At 32.1% G+C, this 15,988-nt stretch overlaps 1 pseudogene; it reads right to left on the bottom strand.

Annotated features, from left to right (window-relative positions):
* The window catches only part of LOC103254403, a 42,731-nt pseudogene extending 29,385 nt beyond the window's left edge, over positions 1 to 13,346 (bottom strand).
* Between the last annotated feature and the right edge of the window lie 2,642 nt (positions 13,347 to 15,988).

Genomic DNA, 15,988 nt, shown 5'->3' with positions numbered 1-15,988 from the left:
ATTATTTCCTTGAAATGAAAAATTAGTTGTTATTTTCAATGTAAAAAATATATATATATCAATTAGAAAACTCAATTAGAAATTGTTGGTATTACATATTACTATAAGAAGAGGATTGACAGTAGTGGGAAACTGAAGGGGGGGAGGAGGTAGGATTGATAGGAGTCAATATCTGCCTGGGGAAGGGGGGGGCACAATCCCTTCAATAAGGGTACCTGCACAATGAATATCTGTATACCTAACCCTGAATTGTACCCCACAATTTTAAAATAAAAATTAAAAGAGGAAAAATAAAAAAGAAATTGTTGGTCTTAATAAAATAAAATAAAGTGAATTATTAAGTACCAACCAAAACATTTCATTTGTTTCTTTCAGCAAGAATTTGTTATTTCAAATTAAATAATTTCAGCATCAAAATCGCTACAACTAATTCCTAAAGCTGCCATCCAGAACAATACAATAGATAATTTCTCCAAAATGTTTTAACAAAAGTTTATGATGACTGGTTAGATTGTTCATTAATATGTATAATTTAAACCATGTTATTGTACTCATAATTCTTGTTTTTAATCGCAGTTGTCTATTTTTTGTACATTATTTCTCAATGCATGTTCCAAGGAACACTACTTTCACAAAACATGCCAGAAAAATTGTTTCATAAACAATGAGTTCAGAATCTACTATGAACTATTACAACCAACCTCCTAGAGGGATTCATAGTGCACATATATTACATGCTCTGAGAATCTGAGTAGATAACAATTGAAATGATTTATTTCATATTTTCCTATATATACCTATATGTATATCTATTGGTCTGTCTGTCTAAATGATAGTTCAGTTCTGCATCATTGATCAATGTTACTAAATTCTGGTAAAATTTCCTGAATAACCTTCACCAAAAAGTATGCTTTTCATATTAAGTAGGTCAATACTAATGCTATACATTACAGAGAATTTCCTGTATGGAGCCATTCAAAGACAGGTAAAACTCAAATAGTGGCAATAACAGCTAAAACAATAATGAAGACTAAAATTCATCAGCATTTACTATGTCTCAGGAACTCTGAGGAATTCACATTTCTATTTAATTATCCCTCACACCATTTAAAGTAAGTACAATAGTTAGTAACTGTTATTTGTGAGGAAACTGAGGTCCACAGAGTTAAGTGACTTTCTTAAGCTACTCAGTCAATAAGGAAAGAATGGTGATTTTTATCAGGTTTATCTAATGCCAGAATCCATGCTTCTAATGATTATGTAAACGCAATTCCCAATATAGAAATGACCAAGATGTCAAGTGATAGTTATAAATTGAATCGAACCTTTAAAAAGAATATATTAATAATTCATTCTCTGATACCTATGAAATTAATATTTTTTAGAAATAGATTCTTTGCATATGTAATAAAGTTAAGATGAAATCACACTGGAGAAGTATGTTTCCTTAATCCAAATGTGATATCCTTATAAGAAGAGTAGAAGAGAGACAGTCATACAACGAGGATATCATACATCAACAAAGTCAGAGATTGGAGTAATGCGACTACAAGCTAAAGAATGCCAAGGATTTCTGGTAACAGCAGGATCTAAGAGAAAGGCATGGAACAGATTACCTCCTAGGGCGTTCAAACAGAACATGTCTCTGTTGACACCTTGATTTTAGACTTCTAACCTCCAGAACTGTGAAAGAATGTATTTCTGCTCTTTTAAGCCATCCAGGATATGTTACTTTGTTACAGTAGTTCTAAAATATCTAATAACCATGATCGATTACATTCAGCATTTAAAGTGCATTAAGAGGATACAGATATTTATCATACTTACACAAATATTTACAGATTATTAGGGAATTACTGATATAGAATATATATCCCACCCTCAATATTGCAGTGTTATTATTTTCTATTTCAAGCATCTAAAATAATAATAGTATTATGGAAATTGTTGTTTAGTAAATAAACATACAGGCTTTTATTTAAAGATATGTAATATATGTTTACTTTTTATCAATTTTGCTCAAATTTAAATTAAAGATTCTGCATTTCTACTTTACAGTATGTTATGGGGAATAAGTCCCATGATTTATTTTTTCCCCATTTGCCAACGGAATAACTTAGGAAAGAATTTTAAATTGACAAGACAAGATATGCCATTTTATATTCATTTTCATGCCTTTTTTTTAGTTTAATCAACAAATTCTCTCTTTCTATATATAGTAAATACGTATATAAATACACATATATGAAGACATACATATATCTATACATGTGTATATGTGAGTAAACAGTTTTTTGTGTGTTTCCCAAGAAATATACTGGTATCTTGTAATAATATATAATAGCCTCACATAATACTGAGTCGTTATCCCCAGGATAATTGTATTTCGGTAAAAATAAAGGATAAAGACAAATTAAAAATAATGCTCATCTAAAGTAGTCAATTTCATCAATTATTTAATACTGAAATAAAAATGCCAATATAGATACATTTTAGTACCAAAATTTATTTTATACACAAATATTTCAGTACCAATTTTTGTAATTCTAAAAAATACAATATTTTATTATGATTATTAAAGCTGAAATAAATTTCTGTTAAAATAAGTATCAAATTTTTACCAAGAAACTCCTGAATTTTCTTATATTTTATCATTTATGTCATTGGAAAAAATATTAAACAATTAGAAAAGTTTATTATTTAAAAAAAATTAGCTGGTAAAAATTGAATGGATGATTTTTCCAAAAATCAGTCCCTTATATAAATTTTTACATAATCTTTTAACCTAAATAGAGCTATAAGAGCATACAAGAATTGTGTCCTGATGTTAGAAAAAGATTGTTAGTAGTGCTCAAAGCATACAATGTAAGGATGGGAAAATAGTTTGTGAAAATTCCCACATTTGGGAGAATCCAGTTATCATTCAGGAAAATCCTGCACCAAGGAAAATACACTAGACCATGTCATAATAACAAGTATATATGAAATCTGATTCACTTAACTTGGAACAAGGTTAATTCTTGCCAATGGCACAAACAGACATGTTAGAAAGCTCTACTTGGAGGCTTTTTATCAAGTAGTGACTTAAGTACTAGTGACTTTTTTTCATCTTGTAAAATTTCCATTTTTAAAAGACAATCTTCTAAAATCCTCTTGGAAAGGCAAAGTGGACAATTGCACTGGGGTTTTTATGGCCAGGCTTGAAAATGGGGTTCTGTGCTTATTCTCATCATGTGGCTCTAATCTCACTGAAGAGAAGTCAGAAAATTAGTATTCCTCCTTACCCATTAAATAAACAGAATCTGACAACCTCAAAATAATGCATCTACCATGATTTCAAAGTTCCACATTTGGAGAACCATCGCATTGCTTCTGAATATCAAAAGAAACAAGTTTCTTTTGGGTAGATGACAGAGAAATATTGGTTTCTTTTAGGTTTTCTCCAGTTCTAAAATTCTCACATTCAATGATAATAAGTACTTAGGTCTTAATGCATTTTTTCTACTCAGGGGTTCCGATAGATAGATAGATAGATAGATAGATAGATAGATAGATAGATAGATAGATAGATAGGCAATAATTATTTATGCCTTAATTATTTATTGAATATTTATATTAAAGAAATCCCATACTTATTACACAGAGATAAAAGATAACATAAGAAAGCATCCTGCCTTAATAGAATTTTTTTTAAATGTTTATTATGGTAAGAGCCAGAAAGATTTATTTAACAAAATATAGATTAAAAAAGCATTGGGACGCTAAAAAAGAAAAATGTATTTCCAATTCAGATATCTATTATAGTAGCGCATGCCTGTAGTTCCAGTTACTTGGAAGGCTGAGGCAGAAGGATCGCCGGAGCCCAGCAGGTCGAGGCTGCAGTGGCCGGGAGCGGCCACTGCACTCCAGTCTGGGCGACAGAGTGAGACTCCAACTCAAAAAAACAAAACAAAACAAACAAAACAAACAAACAAAAAGATATCTATTATAGCTGTGATGAGGTTTTTTTCTTCTTTTGTTTCCTTAGGCTTGCCTCTTAAATTTTTCTCAGTGTGATCTCACACATTTTATAAATAAAATCTGTAGTAGGTTATTTCTTTATGCTATATTTTTAAAGTTCTTTAAGCTCTGCCATATTTAGTGCATGCAAGAAATTGATTTATGGGTTTAGTTCTATCTTAACATAAGCAAGTTAAGAAACATTATGCTTTTAAAGAATAGCCAAGCTGAGTAATGTTTATGCTGCAGATTTTATTCCATAATGTGCAAAAAATAAAAACATTTTTGAAGAGTTTATCAGTCACACTTAAATGGTTTCTTGTTTTTGCTTTGATGAGGAAATAATGAAAATCCAATCTTAATCACGTATGTACATTCTATAAAACAATTTTCATCACTTTGTTTTCGAGCTTTGTAAATGTTTCTAGTTTATTCATTTTCAGAACACTCGTACAGTGCTTACTATGAATCACTCAGTACTTCACGATATTTGATTTTTTTTAAACTTCATATCTACTTTCAGAATAGACATTATTATTATCATCATTTTATAATGAGGAAGCAAGTCAAGAAAGGTTCAATAACTTGCCCGATATCACAGTAAGCAGTGAACCTGGGATTATTAACCAGGCAGTCTGGCCAAAGAATCTGTGCTCTAAACGTCATGTAATGTTATAAAAGAAATTTGGCAACCTCATTGTCACTAAATACATGAGGATTAAGTTAATGGCTCTAGGTTAAAGAAAAATAGACTCAGTATCCATTTCTTTGGCACAAAAAGCTTTCCCAGAGAAAAATAGCCACAGAAACATTCCATTTTGATAATGCTTTCATGTTTCAGATTATCATTTTTGTATTTCCTAATATCTCTGTTAGAAAACAAAGTTATTAAATGTTATTTTCCAAATAGACAGTTTCCTTATAAAACTAGATACATTTAGTATAGATGGTATCATGCACTTTCATACTAGTTCCTTACAACAATAAAGAGTTTCAAGAATTTGACAACTCTGTAAATTACAAATACTTTCAAAGAAAGACAAACATTAGCTTATAAGTCATTGACACAATTACTATTTTAGAGGTAAAGAAAATGATTTGTTCCAGAAATGAAGTAAGCATCTGGCCATGAAAAAAACCACCATACCCTAGTTTAGAAATAAAGGGTATGTGTTTGGTAATAATTTCTTTAAAAGAATCTCTGAAGAGACATAGAAGATTTAGAAACTATCCTCTTAGGAAATTTATCATGTTCTTTGCAGGAGACAAAACAGTCTTCCATATTGTAAGCAAATTCTTGTTAGCGAGTACATGATGATGTAATTGGCAATATATAATCATGCTATGAAATTGTTTTATTTCTAATACTGGTAAACATATTTCTGATTTGTTTTTCTTCAGATTGAGGCATTAACATTATTGGTGAATATTGATTTACTTCCCTTGAATGCTACAGATGCAAAAATTTTGTCTCTGACTGGATAAGTGCACATTTTTTGATAGTTGTTTGCTTTGTTTCATGGGACATTTTTCCTTCTATGCTCTCTTTCTAATTTAAATGGCTATGACCTTTGTGGCTGGTGGAAGCCACAAAGGTCATATCCATTTAAAAAGAACAAGTTTTTATATCTTTTTAAAATTTTATTTTATATATCACAACGTAACGCATAAACTATCATTTGATAAGAAAACCTGTTGGAACTTGTTCAGTGTATTTGGTCTCAACACCATTTTTCAATATTCCATGGACCTTTTCCCCAGCTTTTTAGGGATAATATGAGGCTCCTTTTTCACGTAAAAATGCAACTTGGCTGGCTGCTTGCAGTAACAACTTCTTAACCAACACAGTACTAAATGACCTCCAGCTTTTATTACAATAAAATAGTGCCCCCCTAAACATAAAGACTACATCTAATTTTCACTACTGTGCAATGAGTTAAAATATTTTAAATGCCTTGATGATTTCATACTAGGTATAATGTAAAGATTGTAGTCACTAATTTCTAACCATTTCCATTGCATAAATGATCTATTAAAAATATAGTTCCACATTTCCTTCACAAAAGGTACCCGCAAATATCCCAATACTACTTGGAGCTACTGTGAAGATTTATTATGAAGTAAACGGTATATAATATATTAACAATTAGCAGCTAAATGATATAACAATTACAAGCTAACTCATATAAAATAAAGCTACAACTTTGTCATATCATCATCTGTACCAAAGTCAGAAATCAACACCCTAACACAAGGAAGCAAACCATTCCTGCTCGCCTTCATCTCACAGAAGTACCCACCCTGTCAGTGCCTTGTATCCAGGTCCAAATCCATCTCTCCCCAGTCAGTTCAGGGTAGAGTCAGGGCACTGGACATAAAATAGTTGCATTGGTGAATTTAGTGCTGTGCAAGTAATGACTGTTCTAAAACCCTGTGATTTTAGATTCTGAGTTAATATTCAGACCATTTTTTTCTTTAGGGATTTTCTACTGGTTAGGTGGATTATAACTCAATTAAATCACAACAGAACAAATTGCTGCTGCCTCCTGCTGCTTCTGAGCCCAGGAGCACCCTAATCAGTAGTATTATAATTTTCACAATTTACAACTAATTTTATTTTCACTTAGAAGGCAATGCAAAAATTCCAAAGAATTTCCTAGAAAAAAAACACCTTGGAACTTGTGACCCAAGCATAAAAGCAGAGGAGTAGATGTTACTAGGTAATGACAATAGCTAAGTAGGTGATCTCACATTTCTTTGGAAGTCATGTTGGGTAGGAATTGTTTTGTTTATAAAACAACTAATAATTCTACGTAAGGTGAAAATGGGATGTGTTCTGTGCTTCACTTCTTTTTAAAATGTTCCTGGAAAATGTGATGCCCAATTTTGTCAAAATGATGGCATGTCTCCCACAAGTCCTGCTGCTTTGCAATGTGAATCCGTATTTTCTAACAAACCATTTAATCATCATGACCTAAGAGTTGTCTTAGACACATATAACCCAAGAAGATACTCTTTTCAGAAAGATGAGCTGCAGATCAACTATTCTTCTTGCAATAACAAATCTGAAGTTTGCAATAGCTAGTGACATCTATACAATTAATCTCATTAAAATATTTGACATATATTTTTTAAGTTAGTTTATTTTGGAGGGTATCGCAGGAAACCGTATGCATGTTTGGGGGGTTACTACATTAGGGGTCTTTGTTGTTATTTTGCTGTTTTAGAAACAAAGATGGACATTCTATACTAGAATTGCTTCAATTAAAATTTTTAAAAGACAGAGATTATATTAAGAAAAATATTTAATCACATGGAAAATGATCTGTGACATACATTCACACGTCTAAAAAATAACATTGGCTATGATTTGAGATAATTTTCCATCACAGGAGTTGTAAGTAGACTTTGTGATTATGCTTTTGTCAAAAAATAGAAGAGCATAGTGTTTACAGAGATGTGACTAAGGATTGGCTCTGCTTTTGAAAACCATGTTAGGCTGGATATTTAATCTCTGTAAAAACCAACAGCTTCTTCATATATAAAGCATGAATACTAATTTGTATGTGTTGCCAAAAATCTTCCAAAAAGGATACAATTTTAATTTCCTAGATAAATTATCTATTTCCCATACCATTTCCAACACAAAATATTATCTGTTCTTTTTTTGCTAATACACAAAAATAAATGAGTTTTTTTTATTTTCACTTTTTTTATTATTAAGGTTGATAGTATTTTTCTTATATACTCATATTCTGAAGTACCTATTGATATTTTTCTAATTATAAAAAAACTCTCTATTGACTAAAAATATGAATATTTGAAACTCTGTATTAAATGAAATAAATACATTTTGACAATTTCGTGTCTGCTATTCAACTTACTTTATGCTGTTTTTGAAATGCAGACAGGTTATCTGTCTTTTTAGTTAGATTTTGCAATCTTATTTTATGTGGCATCTGCCTTGTGGTGATGCTTAGAGGTCCCTCTCCAAAATGATTTTGTAAATATTTACTTATGTTTCTTCATATTAGAGTTTATTATTTCTAATTTTTCAAGTTAAAGTAGGAAACTATGAAAGGTGCTCCCCCTGCTCCCCAAAAGCACCAGAATTATCTTGTTTAGAGAGTGAGCCCCTTGTGTTACCCCCACTAGGTAAGTGTTCTAGGAATACATAGGCATCAGTTTAGCGTTGTTGTGAGAAGATGCATTCAGCTTCAGTGAATCTTTTTGTGGCAAACAGATGACTGGTTGTTCCACCATGAGAACGCATCTGCCCATACTGCACAGAGTGTTCAGCAGTTTTTGACCAAAAACGGCATTACCACTCCCGCACACACCATGTCCCATCCTCTTTATTAGCCCAATTTCACCCTGAGTGACTTTTTTTGTTTCCCTAAATTAAACAATCAAACAAAAACAAAAGTCCTCAAAGGGAAATGCTCAGCCCACGTGGAAGAGGTGAAAGAAAAAATGGCTGACACTAAAAGACATCAAAATTGACCAGTTCAAAAAGTGTTTTGAGTGGTAGAAAAAGTGTCTCAATAGGTATACTGCATCAAATATGGAGTACTTTGAAGGTGACTGAAGTTTGAACATGTAGGAATAAAAATATATATATTTTTTAAAAATAAATTCTGTTTTGGGGGTTCTTTTCTTGTATATTCATTGTTTTCCAAAATGAGTTCTTAGTTATTCCAACCCAATTTATGTGATAATTTGTCATAAACCTACTATTTAATATATTGGATCCCAGACTTATTATTATTATTATTTTTCCCTTGTTCTATATATGCATCTATTATTTAAATATATGTTTTATTATTGTGACTTTATGACATAATCACGTTTGCTAAAACAAACTGGTATTTGTCTTAGTATGCTTTGGGCAGCCATAATAAAATACCACAGACAACAGAAATTTATTTTTTCACAGTTCTAGGAACGAGAAAGTCCAAGATCAAGATCCAGCAGTATTTGGTTTCTGGTGAGGGCTTCCCTGGTTTGCAGGCAGTTACCTTCTCATTGTGTCCTCTCATGACAGAGATCCCTCTCTCTCAATCTCTCTGCTGTCTTCTCTTGTAAGGACACTAGTTTCCTCAGACCAGGCAGGGCCTCACCCTCATGTCTTCATTTAACCCTAATTACCTCCTAATACAAATACAAATAACTTCCAAATAAAGTCACACTGGGGTTTAGAGATTCAATATATGAATCTGGAAGGTGGCGGGTCACAGTCATTCAGTCCATATTGGTGTTAAGTTTTCATTTTATAAGTAACATATTTTTGTTTTTTGTCCATTATTATAGATAAAATTTAGATTCATGTCTACTTAAGTAGTATTACTCCATGATATTTACCTTCATATATCAGTTTCAATCTTTACTGGAACAAGGTGAAGTACAAAAAAATTAATTTCATTGTACTGGGGAATTTTGGCCTCAAATTTTTCCCCCCTGAATCAGGGTCTCAGTCACTCAGATTGGAGTGCAGTAGCATGATCATGACTCACAGCAGCCTCAACATCCTGGACTCAGGTGACCCTTTTGCCTTAGCCTTCCAAGTAACTGGGACTACAGGCACATACCACCACATCCAGCTACGTTTTTTGATTTTCTGTAGAGTTGAAGTCTTGCTGTGTTGCCCAGACTGATCTTGAACTCCTGTGCTCAAGTAATCCTCCCACCTTGGCCTCCTAAAATGCTGGGATTACAGGTGTGAGTCACCACACACAGCCAATGTATTTATTTTTTGAATAAAATATTTTGGTAACTTCCATCCAAAATTTAGTTGATAGTATTTTTTAGAGGAAAGATATTTAGATTCAGTAACAAATAAGGCAAAATTTAAGCCCACCCATCTGATAGTGGGAAATGTATAGCTTTCTATCTAGTCTCAGGGAATCAGGCATTTATTTCTGAATAAACACATCTAGCCTTATGAGAGAAAGAAATGGGAATGCTTTTATGGATGAAGAACAAAGCGACCTTTTGTTCTCATATCTAATGGAACACAGAATTTCACATAGAAAATGAAAATGGTAATGATCAGTTTCTAGAAGTATAAATGTGAAGGACAGCTACTGATGCTTAAACTGTAACTTAGAGTATACCTGGGCGTATTATTAAAAGTTGGTATAAGGAGAGTAGATTCATTAGCTTCTAACATCTTCTGAGTCATGGTTAAAGCCATTCAAGTCACTTTATTAAATTTCTCTCCACAAAGATTTTTGGCCTGGCTTATTGTGTTTTCCAGACATAATAATCCTATAGTGGGGATTGTAACACTGAGTCATGAACACAGCTAACTATTTTAGCTCACCAAGAGCACATATGAAAGTGTTCACCATGCAAGAGTATGCACAGTCTCTAAACAATTTTGTGGTTTTAAATCTTTTTCATTAGAAGTTATTGCATTTTCCACAGAATCCAGTGTTGGAATTCTTACTGTTCTCAAGTAGCAAAAAAAAAAAAAGAGTGCAAACAAATTTATAAGATAAAGAAAATTTGGCACTATCTATAAAAAAGAATTTTTCTTTCTGTATAGTTTTGCCAATGAAAGCAATGTACAGAACTGTGTTGATGTAAGTCTTGAACAAGCCAAGTAAAATAAATTATTGCATTGAATTAAAAAAAAATAGAGGTTCTTTCCTCTATATTTCATGCTTGTGAGACTGTGTGGCTGGTCTCTCAGAATCTTTACTAGTAAAAATATTAGGATATTTATTCAGTAAAAACCAGAGAATGAGGGAAGAAGCAGACAAACTGATAAACAGATCAAAATGTATCAAACAGAATAACCTCTTAAAATCCTATAGTATATGTTTGACCAGATAATAATTTTAATATTTTTAATTGTTTAACCAGAAATATGTTTAACCAGGTAATAATTCTTCCAGCAACTTATTAAATTTAATCAGAAGTTTAGGCACTTTTCATCTAATACCAGATTTGTAAGAAAATCAAGTTAATTCAGACATCACACAAATTAGTCTGCATATAATGATAATTGTATCAATGCATGTTACGTTAGAATATTATTGGACCCAATATGTTACTCTCTGAATTTAGGTATGTACTGAAGACACTAAGCTTTAATCATTCACCACCTTCTCTTATTTTTATTTCTCAAGAATATGCCTCCTAAAAAATAACAATATCACAGGCAGTGAAGCATTCTTACCAGAACATTGATGGTCACCTGAGCAGTACCACTTCTCTGTCTGAGGGGGTCAGGGATGGCATCATTGTCCGAGTCTGTTATTCTTACAGCTATCTTGTACTGTGATTCAGTTTCCCTATCTAGTGTCTTTAATAGCTTTATTATTCCTGACACAAAAGTAAAGGGAGATTTGTTAGCCCACTATTAGTACACCTTTTAATTTATGCTAAACAATTAACTATATAATTGAAATAATCATTACAATAATGAATAGAAATTAATGCAAATCAACATTGGTTATATATTTATACAACTAAATTGTAATTCAGCAGCAAAATCATGGCAGGTGTTAATTCATTCATTATTTTAGTCACCTGTTATACATTCTTAGACTATGGAAAAGCATACATGCGCATAGGCTGTCTGAAGATCAACATAGCAAAGATAAAAGTTTCAGTACTTTGCCTTAGATGGTTAGAATTTAACGATACAGCTAACAAACCAAGGAAACTACATAGTTTGAAAGCTTTTTTTAAAAAAAAAAAGATCTTCTCATGCTCATAGTTTCTAAATAAAATAAATTCCAAATGATTACATGTGAACTCTTTGTGCTTATAATTAATTGACTTTAGCAGCTTTACAATACCTGTATCAGGTTCTATGTAAAATTTGGGAGGTGTTCCCAAATTGCCTCCAACAATGGTATATTTTATATTATTAAATGGCCAGTCTGCATCTGTAAATATAACTTTTCCAACTAGTGCATCAACTGGACTGTTTTCAAATATACTGAAGGTAAATGCTGATGCAGTTTCAACTGGATTCTGTTCATTTATGCGACTCACTCTTACGATGACTATAATAGTTGCTATGGAGAAAAAAGTACATAAGATTGTAACTAGGGCAATCATAAGTCTTCAATAATTCTTACTTTTCCTTTGAAATTAACTTATGATATATCACATTCTAAGGGTATAAGTTATACAAGTTCATTGATATTGATGACTATTATTAAATTATTACCTTTTCAATTACAGAGAACTTAAAAATAAGTTTAGGAGTAAAACACTTCATTGACTGTTCTTAACACTTATCAAAGCAATTGCCTTTTATAGTATATTTATACATAAATGCTACTATTCTGAATAAAAGGCCACCATTTCCAAGAGTAGACATAGTATTCACCAGTTAAAATATGATTAAAATACTTCAGCATAACAATGCAATAAGAGAATAATGAAGGAAATGTAGTTTACTATGAAAATCTAAATACTAGTGTTTTCTCTGATTCAGAATGAGCTAATTTCTAGAGAAGTCTTTTAAATATACAAAGATTTCAGAAACGTTTATCTTTGACATTGTCTTTATATAACTGTGAGGTACTATATTAAATATTTAGGTATCATTCTTACTCTAGTTTCAGTTTTTATTTAGACTTTCAGTTTTTAAATAGTAGTGCATGTGTAATAAATAAGTTAATAGAGAATAATAACATATACTTTATTATAAAAACATGTTGGAATAATTATAAATAAGATTATAATTATAATTATAATTATAAATTATAATTATAATAAGATTATAACTATAAATAAGATTAACTTCCAGGAACTAATTTTTTTAAATGTACTGGGCATATTACATAAGTCACCCTATACATATATATATATAGTGTGACTTATGTAATATATGTATATATATACATATATATATATATATATATATATATATATTTTGTTTTGTTTTGTTTTGTTTTGAGTTGGAGTCTCACTCTGTCACCCAGACTGGAGAACAGTGGCTGCTCCCGGCCACTGCAGCCTCGACCTGCTGCGCTCCAGCAATCCTTCCGTTTTAGCTTTCCAAGTAGCTGGAACTACAGGCACGCGCTACCACTCCCAGCTAATTTTTGATTTATTGTAGAGATGAGGTCTCACCAAGTTGCCCAGGCGGTTCTTGAATGCGCGGGCTCAGGCAATCCATTCACCTCAGCCTCCCAAAGCGCTGAAATTACAGACTGAGCCACCCAGCCAGGCTAGTCACACTATTTTAATATTTCAAGTTAATAACGTCTTACTTGATAGTACAGGATTGCCTTCATCAGACACTCTCACAAACAATGTATATTTGAAATGCATTCCCGCAAATATAGCATTATCAAAATCTAGATGTGTAGGTCCAATCTGCAGATGAAAAACAGTATATTGAAAGCTTTATCTTTTTGGTTTCACATTTATTTTGTTATTTATATGAATCCAAAACTAAGACAGGTGAAACGTATATTGGCAACAAGTAAGTAAAAGCAATATTCTAGGACAGTGCTTTCCAGTAGGGACATAACAGGAGTCACAAATTGTGAGTCACATGTGTCATTTACACTTTTCTAGTAGCCATGTTGAAAAAACAGAAACAGGTAAAATTAATTTTAATAAAATATTTTGTTTAATCAAACATACCCTGATGCTCTCATTTCAACCTGTAATCAACATCAAAAAATATTGATAAGATGTTTACATTTGTTTATTCAAACTAATTCCATGAAATTCACTACTTAGTACACAATTGCAGCATATCTTGAATCAGACAAACCACATACCAGGTATTCAAAGGCACATGTAGCTAGTTGCTTACATACTGCAGAGCAAGGTTTTATAATAAATAACAATAAATTTATTACAAAACTAAGATAATATTACTGCATATTCTGGCACTTTGAATTTATTACCTTAATTATAAAAGTCACTTAACAGTAAAACTAGGGTTTCATATTTTATCTGCATTTGTTCACACTGATTCATTTGCCATACATTTTCTTTTTCTTATTCCATACATTATTTTTATAAATAGTTACTATTATGTGTAGTTATGACCTATAAAAAAGGCACTCTGAGAGGCTGAGGTAGGACGATTGCTTGAGCCCAGGGGTTCGAGACCAGTCTGGGCAACACAGCAAGACTTCATCTCTACAAAATAAAATAAAAAATTAGCCGAGTGTGGTAGCATGTGTATGTAGTCCCAGCTACTTGGGATGGTGAAATGGAAGTATTATCTGAGCCCAGGAGGTTGAGGCTGCTGTGAGCCATAATCGTGCCACTGCACTCCAGCCTGAGCTACAGAGTGAGACCTCAACAAAAAAAAAAAGTGAAAAAGTAGTTGCCATGAATTTATTTGCATTTTTCAAAATAAGATCAGAGTTAGCATTCGTGAAAGTAATCTCTCAGTAGCAATCTTTGAACTGCAAGTCTCAGAATCATGCAAAAACACAACTTGAGCTCCATTCTGTGGGAGAGGTCAAAGCATCTCATATTTTTGCACTTTCACTTTACTCTCCTGGGAAGGATGTGCAGGGCAGTCACGATGCTTTCAAGATTTTTAATAATGGTAAATAGAAGGAGCAGTGCTGAGAGTCTTCTTCACAGCTTATGCATAATCACATAGTCCTGGGGTGGTAGTAGCCAGGAGTAGTTTGAGGCCGTTCAGGAGTTAGTGCATCTTCTGTTCTTTGGAGGTCTTTTTAGTGCCTCAGGCACATTCATATTCAGTCTTTTTCCACAACAAACAGCATGTATCTACTAAGGAAGGAAATTATGTGTAGCAGGTAGGTGACGATTAGGTGCAGAAAGCATTGATGAATAACATTGCTTTCTTTAAGATTCTACAAAATTCTAAGAATTACAGAAGATTGGGGGCTGTCAATGAATCAGTAAAATGGAGAAAATAGTTTCTTCATGAATGAAGTAGAATATTAGGTGCTCTCTAAAGTGATTTTCAATCCAAAAATTCTGTAGTTTATATGTTAAGTCGATAAAGAGGGGTGACATAGCAAACAACGATAGTACTATACCAGATATGAGGCAGCAAGTTAATCATTTACAGTAGTAGTGCTCCTTTTAACTTCCTGTATGCTTTTTCTCTTCCATTTATATTAAACTAATATGAAAATATGGAAATGGACTGAGCAATAAAAAAATCTATGACTACAATGAGAAAATTGCCAAAGGCAGAAACGAGTATCTATAGACTTTTTATATTTGTTAAAGATGGTATTACAGGTCGCCACAGAAATATTATTGTGAGAGTTGGTGTTAAAAATGGTGAAAAATAATTAATTAAATTCTTACTTCATTGAAAACCACAAAATACGGTCTTTTATATTTAGAAAAACTTAAACATGAAAAGTTACTTTTAAAAATATGTGGGCAACCCCTCCGAGTCCCCTCCCATTGTGGGAGCTTTTTTGTCCTCTCAATAAATCCTGCTTTCTCAAAAAAAAAAAAAAAAAAAAAAGGTACAGGAATATATAGGATGTTTTCCAGAATATCTATCATACCAACAATAAGAAAAATAAAACAAGAATGGATAAATACATGCTATACTTTACACACAAAGGAAACACAAATATTTCATGTTTATTCACAGATTGGTGAATATATGAAAAGATATACAACCTTATTACCAATCAGTCAAAAGCATGTTAAACTGTGTGAGAGTAACAGTTATCATAAAAAGAATACTGGTCAAAGGCACTGAATGTTTATACATTGCTGATGAGAATATAAGCTGATACAATCTCTTTGGAAAACAAGTTGGCATTAACTCATGTAGCTGAATATTTGCATGCATTATGACATGGCATTTCTGTTCTGAAATAAATCACACAATGCCAGAGAAGGTGTTACATGCGGCCACCAAGAGAAACACAAGCAAAAATCAGGAGGGAATTCAAATCTGTATAGAAGAATGAGTCTAGTCACACAATGGACTATTAAGGAATAAGTAATAGATTACATTACTGTAATTAAGATAGATAGATGATGGATAGATGACAGA

Source organism: Carlito syrichta, unplaced genomic scaffold (genome assembly GCF_000164805.1).
Source record: "Carlito syrichta isolate Samal-C Ts95f unplaced genomic scaffold, Tarsius_syrichta-2.0.1 Scaffold279216, whole genome shotgun sequence".
NCBI lineage: Eukaryota > Metazoa > Chordata > Mammalia > Primates > Tarsiidae > Carlito > Carlito syrichta.
Note: the sequence above shows the minus strand (reverse complement) of the source record. Positions and strands in the feature narration are given on the sequence as shown.